This window comes from Chlorocebus sabaeus, unplaced genomic scaffold, assembly GCF_047675955.1.
Source record: "Chlorocebus sabaeus isolate Y175 unplaced genomic scaffold, mChlSab1.0.hap1 unalloc_scaffold_1538, whole genome shotgun sequence".
NCBI lineage: Eukaryota > Metazoa > Chordata > Mammalia > Primates > Cercopithecidae > Chlorocebus > Chlorocebus sabaeus.
Genome location: NW_027327344.1, coordinates 4,321 through 14,634, shown reverse-complemented (window position 1 = coordinate 14,634; position 10,314 = coordinate 4,321). Strand labels below are relative to the sequence as shown.

The window sequence follows — 10,314 nt, the reverse complement described above, 5'->3', positions numbered from 1 at the left end:
AGGTCCCCCACTGCTCCCTGTCCCGTGGGCAGTCACATTGTCCTCTCTTTGGATCACTTACCTGTCACTGTGTGTCTTGTCTCTGGGCTAGGTTTCAGCTATTCTGGTCTCCTGCCTTCTTTTCCATGAATCCCCCTTTCACACCCGAGACACACTTAACCTGCACGTTCCTGCAGCTTCCCTCATGGATTAGGAACCGTTCTAGAATCTGCCCGCAGCCACCCCTGCCTGTGCTCGCGAGCCCCACCCTGTCCTCCAGCACCTGCTCTGGCCACTGCGACTCACATCCTCCCAGATGGAGCTTGCTCTCCTGAGCACTGACATGAGCTGTCCCATGTCCCTGGAATGTTCCATTTCCCCTTCCCCCACTGGCTGACTCACTCACCCTCCCATCTTATCAGAGACGCCACTTTCTCCAGGAAGCACCCCCCATGCCAGTCAGGACCATTGCCCCTTCTCTGTACCCACGTGATCCTTGAGCAGCTTTGTCACGCGCTGCTCACATTGTACCGTGAAGGCCTGTCGACTGTACCACTAGACTGCGGGCCCCTCACGAGCAGGACTGTGTCTGTCTCATCTCCAAGCCCCAGCACTGGGACTGCGCCCTTAGTGCATGCACCCTGTGTATGTAGAGCCAGGGACCATCATGGTCCCTCAGGATGGATGGCCGAGCAGAAGACCCCCGGGGAGACAGCAGACGTCAGGAGAAATAGACCCCCTAGGTGATAGGAGACCCCTGGGGAGGCAGGAGACTTCAGGAGAAATAGGAGACCCCTGAGGTGACAGGAGACCCCTGAGGTGATGGTAGACCCCTGGGGAGGCAGGAGACCCCTGAGGTGATGGGAGACTCCTGGGGTGGCAGGAGACCCCTGAGGTGATGGGAGACCCCTGGGGAGGTGGGAGACTCCTGAGGTGACAGGAGACCCCTGGGGAGGCAGAAGACCCCTGGGGCAACAAGAGACCCCTGGGGAGGCAGGAGACCCCTGAGGAGGCAGGAGACCCCTGGGGAGACAGGAGACCCCTGAGGTGACAGGAGACCCCTGGGGTGACAGGAGACCCTTGAGGTGGCAGGAGATCCCTGGGGTGAGAAAAGACCCCTGGGGTGACAGGAGACCTCTGGGGAAGCAGGGTGGTGGCTGCCCTGAGCCTGGCCTGAACCTTGATCCTGAGGAGGGAAGATGGAGCCTCATTGAGACCCCGGGGCGCAAACAGTCACCCCCTGACTAAAGCCTCAGGTGAACATGGCCACTGTGGCGTGAAGAACATGAGAGAAATGTCTAAGTAGTCTCGGGTGTTGGCCCTGAGGGGATCCCGGAGGCCACCTATCTCAGCACCTTCCCCCCACTGCACTTGGAACTGTGACCAAGAGGGGGTGAGGGGCTTCCTCAAGGTCACCCATCAAGTCAGAGGCAGAGCTGGGGCAGGAACTGGAATGTTCTAGGGTATCTTCCAGGCCTTGGCCTGGGCCTCCTTGCCAGCCGGATAAGATGTGCTCTTCAGAGTACGAGAAGGGGCTCTGCAGCCTGAAGGTATGAGTCCCCCAGTCCCTCTAATGTTCTCCTCTCCCTCTGACAGGTGAACCTGGTGCTGGGGGACGGCCGGTCCCTGGGCCTCACGATCCGTGGGGGAGCCGAGTACGGCCTTGGCATTTACATCACTGGCGTGGACCCAGGCTCTGAAGCAGAAGGCAGCGGGCTCAAGGTGAGGGGAGGCCCCGAGGGAGGGAAAGCTCTGTGCATGGAGCTGTTGGCTGCTGATTTTAAATAGATCTCCAGCAGAGCAATCAGCACCCCACCTTGAGGACTGGTCCCAGCTGGGGAGCCCTCCCTGGCTGCTGTACCTCTAAATTCACAGCTCACAGCAGCAGCAGGGTGGCCGCCTAGGCGGTGTGGGCAGCAGGCCAGCCCGAACTTGTTGTGCTGCTGTTTTGCAAACACTGCTGATGGCCTGTGATGGCCCTGACTTCAGGGTTTGTTAGGACATGTGGAGAGGGAAGAGGAGAGAAAGTGATGGGCTGGGTTGGGGGTGCCCTGGGCAGCTTCAGGCCTGGCATTCAATCCAGACAACCAGCAGTTATCGAAATGATATTACTAACCACATTTTAAAGAGGGCTAACTGTGTGCCCAGTGTTTGTGATCCACTTTACACATGCCATCTAGTTGACTCCTCACCCTACCCTTAGGGGTAGGGTATTACTACCCACATTTTCCAGTTGGGGAAACTGAGACATACAGAGGTTAAACTGACCTGTCCAAGGCCACACAACTGGTGGGTTGCAGAGCAGACTTTGAACTTAGGCCGTCTGAATTTCAAAGCCCTCACTTAGCACCCTGCAGGGCAGCCTGGGAACCCGCTCAGAGAGACAAGACTCTGCTCAGAACGCTGGACCCAGGACACTAATCACCAAATTAAAGAGTACCATGTGTTCGGGCTAAATCCTGATGCCAGGGATGCCACAGCAGCGGCGATGTGGAGTGGTGACCATGGCACAGGTGGCCTTTGAGCCAGGCCATGGGGATTGTGAGAGAGAGGGATGGGTGAAGGGGAAGGATGGGAGTGGCTGGCCGAAGGACCACGCGTGTCTGACTGTTGGTGACTGACTAGATGGATACCTAGTCTGTGTGCAAAGCCAGGGGAACGAAGCACATGATGAGGTTGTGTCTTTGTAACAAAGGGCCTTCCTTGCGTGCCCTGGTATCAGGAGATTTCATTTTCCACACAGACAAGAAGAAAAGGTCATATGTGGCCACCAAGTCATGTCATGGCAGACAGGCTAGACTACAGAGACGATATGTCCGTCAGGTTCTCTTAGGAAACAGGCATTGTGGGAAGAGCTCTGGGTTTGCAGTAGGGAAGACTGGGTTCAAGTCCCAGTTTTGCTGCTTTTGCTTACGTAGCTGTGTGACCCTGGAGAGTCCCTCCACCTGTCTGGGCTTCCCTTTCCTGTATAATACTAAGTAAGCCCTCACCAGACACTGAACCTACTGGCATCTTGATCTGTGACTTCCCAGCCTCCAAAACTGCGAGACATAAATTTCTGTTGTTTATAAACTGCCCAGTCTATGGTACTTTGTTATAGCAGCCCAAAGGGACAGACAGACATCATCATCATCATCATCATTGTGGACATAATCATTAACATCTACCTTGTCTCCCCTTTCCCAGTTACTCTTCCAAGTGCTTTACATCATTAACTTGTTTAACCTTGCTTCCCTTTACTACATAATAATAATAGGTAATATTCCTTTCTCAGGGTTATTGCAAGCTCAAATGAGGAATGCTTATTAATTATTATAGTAAACATTGCCATAGATTGTGTTCCTCCAAAATTCATGCATTGAAATCCTTACCCACAAGCTGATAGTATTAGGAGGTGGGGCCTTTGGGAGGTGATTAGATCATGAGGGCGGAGCCCCATGAATGGGATTAGTGCCCTTATAAAAGAGGCTCCAAGAGCTGCTTCGCCCCTTCCGCCATGTAAGGATACAGCAAGAAGGCAGTCTGTGAACCAGGAAGTGGGCCCTCACCAGACACTAAACCTGCTGGCGTCTTGATCTTGGACTCCAACCTCCAAAACTGTGAGATGTAAATTCCTGTTGCTTGTAAGCCACCCGGTCTATGGTACTTTGTTATAGCAGCCCGGATTGACTCAGACAAACATCATTATCATCACTGTTATAGACATGGTAATTTACATGGAGTATGTGTCTTCTTTCCCAGGTGCTCTTCCAAGTGCCTTACGTCGTTAACTTGTTTAACCTCATGATACTCCCGTGAAAGTAGGTTCTGTTGTGAGCACCATTTTATTTTTTATTTTTGCGGGTACATAGTAGGTGTGTACATTTGTGGGGTACATAAGATGTTTAGACACAGGCGTGAGTGTGTAATAATCACATCGTGGAGAATGGGGTATCCATCCCCTCAAACATTTACCCTTTGGTGAGCACCATTTTACAGGCTCAGTAGGTGAGACTCGGAGAGTTGCACAGCCTATGAGAGGGAAAGCCAGGATTCCCATCCAGGAATGAGGAGTCTGATTCTAGACCTGTGCCAGCCAGATAGGTAGGAGATGTTCCACAGTGTCGGCCGGGTCTAGTTGATTGTGAGACGTGTTGGATCTAGGTGCTTGCTTTGCTTTTAGCAGGTAGGAGTGATGCTTTGTTGGGACTCCAGGGGGAAATAATCTGATAATATTCTGTATGGAATTTTTGTTTAATAAATTTATGTTGGAATAATTTTAGACGTAGTGAAAAGTTGCCGAGAGTTCCTGTTTATCCTTCACCCAGCTTCCTCTAATGTTTACATCATGTATAGCCGTGGTATATTTGTCAAGACCGGGAAACTAACATCCGTATAATATTGTTAAACAAACTACAGGTGTTATTCACAGTTTCTCCACTCATGTCTTTTTTCTGTTCCAGGATCCAGTCTAATCCAGCATACCACGCTGCTTTTAGTCTTTATGAAGTTTAACTGCCATTTATTTTCCCCAAACACTTACAGATTAGAGGCAGTTTCTAAACACAGAGTAAAGCTTTTGAAGAAGTGGAGGAGACTGGGGAGAAGGAAAATGGGGCCAGAGGAAAAGAGATGAAGCGGGATGAGTGATTCCCCAGAACGCCTGCTGCATGGGGCTTCAGACCCAGCTACAGGCAGGATGCAGACTTGGCTCTGAGCTTCCTGGCAGCCAACACAGAGAGTGAAGCAGGTCACCTAGTTATTCTTCCTTCTGAGGCCTCAGAACAGTTTTCCTCTGGTCCGTCTTTGAGAGGATGTTGTGTGGTGCCATAGTGTCCTTGGTGACATAAATGTATGAACAGTTTACATTACCTTGTTAGCGGTGAGTACCCTCTGATTAAAACCACGTTAAGAGAAAGGGAGAGAGGGAGCATTCCAGAGAGACGACATGTTAGGTCTTGGCCTGAGAGCACTGAGCATCTTGCCCTCTCTCTCTGATTCCTGGTGGGTGGCGTCTTTTATTATCATGTTACCCTTTCATTGAGGAGTTGCTGTGTCACATACTGCGCTGAAAACTTCTTATTCATTATCACATAATTTTTGCAATGATATATTTTAAAAAAGAATGTTCTTCTTGCCAATTTATAAATAATAGATTTAGGAGCAATGTTAAGCAACTTGTCCAAGGCCACCCAGCTAAGTGCTAGAGCTGAGATTTTAACTCACGCCAGCAAACTCCAAGTCCACGTTCTTAACTACTGTGGTATAGTGCCTCTCAGTCCTCGGTTTACAGCTGAAGAAACCAAGACTTATAGACTTAAACTGAGTTGCCCAAGATCAAATTCTTTCTGTTATCAGAGCTGTTATTTAAACCAAGACCTGACAGAGCCTGGGGTTGCCTTGTGCAGGGAAGGACAGAAGCCCTGGGGCCTCCACTGACCAGCTGTGTGAAGGTGGGCGTGTCCTTCCCCTCCCTGGGCCTCCATCTCCCTGCTTGGACACTTGGGCGAGGTGATCTCTGAGGACTTCCCTGGATCTGTACATTTGCCTGGCCTGAAAAGTTGCAGAGAGTTCTTTTTACATAGAGCAAACATTTTGAATGAATAGAGGATATTGGGGAGAAGGAAAATGGGGGACAGGGAAAGAGATGAAGCCTCGATGAGTGATATTCCAGAACACCCTGCTCTGTGGGGCTGCAGACCCAGCTACAGGCAGGACACAGACTTGGCTCTGAGCTTCCTAGCAGCCAGCACAAAGAGGGTGCCCAGACACCAGGAATGTACTCCTCTCTGTTTCACCTATAGTTTTCATGTTCACAAAGAGATGCCAAAACCAGTAACCAGCTGATAGATCCCTCTTTTGTGTGGAAGGATGTGGGCATTCCGTATAGGCTAGTGTCTGTGGTTGTCTCTTGCTTTTCTTCTTCCTGTTTTGTCTGTGAGTATATATCCTTGTGAGTCCTATAAACTAACACTGTAGTTTGCAGCTTCTGAGCTGAGCAAGACGGACACAGTCTCTGACCTCCTCAGCTTATATTCTAGTAAGAAAAATAAAAACAAATTACAGAACTGTATATTTAGTTACAATTGTGATAATACCAAGATGGCAAAGCACGTGGAACCAATTGAGTGTATGCCCAGGAAGACCAACCCTGGTCTTTGGATATCTGGGAAGGCTTCCTGGAGGAGGAAGCATTTCAGTTGAAATTTAAAAGAGAACAAAACTAATTATGTGAAAGAGGAAGTGAGAATTCCAGGCAGAAAGAACAGCAAATGCCAAGTCCCCAAAGTGGAAAGAAGTGTTCCAGTGTGCAGACGAAGGCCCGTGTGGCTGAACGTGGAAAGCCAAGTGGGGAGAAGATGTCTGGCGATGCTGCTGAGGAAATAGCCCGATCGCACAGGAGATGTAATTCACCCAAGACTGTGCAGCTGTGAAAAGGCGATGATCAAGATCTGCAGTTATTAATGTGGAAGGATGTCTGTGGGCTGTTATTAAATGGGAAACACGGGCTGCAAAACCACATAGCTAACAGGATTTCATCTGTATTCTATATGAATGCAAAAATATGCATAGAAAAACATCTATGCCGGACACACACCACAGTGTCAACAGTGGTTATCTCAGGTGGTAAGATAAGGGATGATTTCCACTTTTTTCTTTATGTCCTTAGGCGACGTCTGAATGGAGCAAGTATTCCTTTATAATCTTAGAAACAGCAACAATAAAGCGATTTCCATTCGGAAACAAGGCAAAGAAAAAATATTCCGTAGAAGTTTCCACTCACTTTCGTTTGCTTCTCAGTTGCAGGCAATCAAAGGCTTTATTTGCTCATAAAATGCCTGCCTTCAGTAAAGTCCTTTCTACCTTCAATCCCCTCCGCAGTAAAGCATTTCATGTTCCTGCCGTTCATTGTACTTTCCCCTCCAAGGCCCCTTGGATATGCTAACACCTGCCTACACTCACTTGGGCATCCAGGACTGATTAATTCTGTTTATTGCCAATGCACTTTCAGTGGAATTAGGCATATTGAAATGGAAGAAAGGGGCTTGGCTACGTGGGCAGTGGAGCCAAGAAAAGGGCTTTATTTGTAAATAGGGCTCCTTGCTGCTGTGCAGAGCTTCCCTTGAGAGAAAATGTGCCTTTCGCTTTGCTTCCAGCTGCTCAGCCCACTTAGCTCCTGAGGGCCTGGTTTGAGTCTGGGGTTGGGGGGTGTCAGGATGGTACTGCCCTAAGTGGAGAAACACTTGGGGGGTCAGGCAGGTTCCCAGCATTTGCCCTGGGGAGGCCCCACGGAACTTGGCACCTTCCCACCCCCCCAGTGGGGGCTAACACCCCTTTGAGAGTTTATCCAAAGGGATCTCTCTTATTCCTTTGCACCTGCCCCCCAGCTTCAAACCCCACCAAAGAATGGACCACAAAACCTCCTTTGTTCCTTTAAGGACAACTGAGATTGACTGGCATTTGAAGTTAATCATAATGATAGCAGTTGCCATTTATTAACCAGTTATTATGAATCAGGCACTGTACTCAACACGTTAAATACACTTTTATTGCATCCTCCCGGTAGCCCTGTGGTGGACGTTAATAACATCATTTAATACATGAACAACTGAGGCTCAGAGAGGTGCAGTAGCTTCCTGGGGATTACACAGGGATCTAGTACCTGGCCTTTTAAGGCCCTCCAAAGGTCATACGCTTTGCTCTGCCACCTTCCTAGTATCCTAACTTAATCAAATATCAAAAGGCTGCAAGGAGAGGAAATAAAGGACATTGAGTCTTCTTAGAAAACACCAAGCTTCCCAAGCCCAGTGTGGTTCCCGGATCTTGCCTGGCCCACGGCCTCCACACCTGAGTTTCCCTAGGGGTGGGAGCACATTTCATTTCTGCTCATGGGGGCCAGCTGCCATCCTGGCTGAGGCTCCTTGGAACAGGATCTCTGTTCCCATGAATGTCCCATTCTTGGGGTCACTGCTATGCAGACCCATTGAGTGTCTGGTGCAGAAACAATGTTTCAGTGACTGTGGGGATGACCTGCTGCCCTACAGGTCTACCACGGGTGCTGGGCTTTGCCGGGAGCCTGACCATGTCGACTTCATTGGTGAAGCCAACAGAGCTGGGACTGCTTCCTCCATGTACTGGCTTCTGCCAGGGTCTATTCTCCCCACCCACCCTCTCTGTACTGAGTCTCTGGACAGCACCCCCGTGCTAAGTGCGCATCAAGCAGCAGGTGATCTCTATGTGTCATCTCTCTCTACCCAGCTCTAGGAGGTAGGAACTCTTTATTTACGTGAAATCTCACTCTGTTGCCCAGGCTGGAGTGCAGTGGTGTGGTCTTGGTTCACTGCAACCTCCGCCTCCCAGGTTCAAGCAATTCTCCTGCCTCAGCCTCCTGAGTAGCTGGGATCACAGGTGCCTGCTACCACGCCCAACTAATCTTTTTTTTTTTTTTTTTTTTTTTTTGTATTTTTAGTAGAAACAGGATTTCACCATGTTGGCCAGGCTGGTCTCAAACTCGAGACCTCAAGTGATCCGCCCGCCTCGGCCTCCCAAAGTGCTGGGATTACAGTTGTGAGCCACCATGCCTGGCTGAAACTCTTAACCCATCTATAAATTGGGAGCACTTGTTTAATGAATGTCTCTTCTCCCAGATCATGGCTACATGAGGTAAAGAATGAATGTTGTTTACACATCCTATCCCCTGCCCAAGACAGCACCTGGCACACAGTAGGTATCTGGGAAATTATTCTCATCTTGAAGAAGTGACTGTGGAGAAGGCAGGCCCTGAGCCAGGTGTCTCTGACTCCAAAGCTCCTATCTTGAGCACTACCTCCTTTGCATCCTGGCCTGAACACAGAACAGAGCAGGCATATTTGTTTGAGAAGAGTGAGTGGTTTTCCCAGTCGTCTGGGTTGTGAGTGGTTGTCTCTCAGAGATGCTTGCCTTTAGGCTAAAGGAAGCTGAGTAGCAGCCTGGCCCACAGTGAGGTTTGCTCATCACAGGTACTCTCTGGACATTAGGTGCCATCTTCAGCTCTTCCCTGATGGAGGGCAGATGGCAGGAATCAGTCTACACTCACAGATCTCAGCTGCCAACCCTCCATTTTACACATGGGGATGCTGAGGGCCAGAAGGAAGGAAAGGACTGGCTGACAGAAGAGCCCAGAGCTCTGGGCCCCCAGCATAGAGCCCCGTTGCCGTGAGGCGGTTTGGCTTTGTCTGCTCATTCCGTCCTGATGCTTCTGCTGGGAGGCGAGAGCAAGCCCGACAGACTTCCCACGACTGCTTCCTGTTTGTCCATGGAGGAAGGGGTATGGTGACTGTGTTTGTTTTGCATTGCTATAAAGGAAGACCTGAGGCTGGGTAACTTATAAAGAAAAGAGGTTTATCTTGGCTCACAGTTCTGCAGGCTGTACAAAGAGCATGGTGCTGGCATCTGCTTCTGGTGAGGCCTCAGGAAGCTTTTACTCATGGCAGATGGTGAAACGGGAGCAGGTGTGTCACAAGGTGAGCAAGGGAGTAAGAGAGGTCCCAGGCTTTTTTAAACAACCAGCTCTCACATGAACTAATAGAGCGAGAACTCACTCATTACCTCTAGGAGCGCACCAAGCCCTTCATTAAGGGTCCACCCCTGTGACCCAAACATCTGCCAGTAGGCCCCACCTCCAACATTGGGGGTCACATTTCAACATGAGATTCGGAGGGGACTAACATCCAAACTACATCAGTTACTGTATAATATTTGTTTAATAAGGATCCTTTAAATGTATTTCATTCTGTGATTATGCCTGATTTTATGGCAGTCCTAATGAAGGTGACAAAAATAATGTCTTAATATTTATGTAATTCCTGACAGTTAAAAGAAATCTCATGTAATAAAGGCACCTTACAAGCAACTCTCTGCCTTTCAATTCCACAGCTTGGATGAATGGACCAATTTCTTGAAAGACACAAACTACTAACGCTCCAGAAAGAAAAATAGATAACCTATAGATATCCTATATACTATATGTCCAAAAAATGGAGTTTATAGTTAAAATCATCCCCCCACCAAAAAAACTCAAGCCCAGACACTTTCATGAATGACTTCCCAACTCATTTTATGAAGCCAGCATTATATAATACTAAGGCTAGATACATTATAAGAAAAGGAAACCCAGACCACTATCTTTCATGAACACAAATGGAAATATCCTCCACAAAACATTAGCAAATCAAATCCAGCAATCTCTATAAGGGATAATTTATCACAACCAAGAGTGTTTTATACAAGGAATGCAAGGCTATTTCAACATTTGAAAATCAATATAATTAACAGATTTAAAGAGAAAAGCCACATGATCAGAAAAATACTTTTAAA

General features: G+C 48.7%; 1 long non-coding RNA gene across 1 annotated transcript; it reads left to right on the top strand.

Moving 5' to 3' along the window:
* The first annotated feature begins 1,579 nt into the window (after positions 1-1,579).
* Positions 1,580-9,850, top strand: LOC140711109 (uncharacterized). Its single transcript, XR_012092248.1, has 2 exons — positions 1,580-1,701; positions 8,429-9,850. It is a non-coding gene; the product is annotated as an uncharacterized lncRNA (long non-coding RNA).
* The last annotated feature ends 464 nt before the right edge of the window (positions 9,851-10,314 follow it).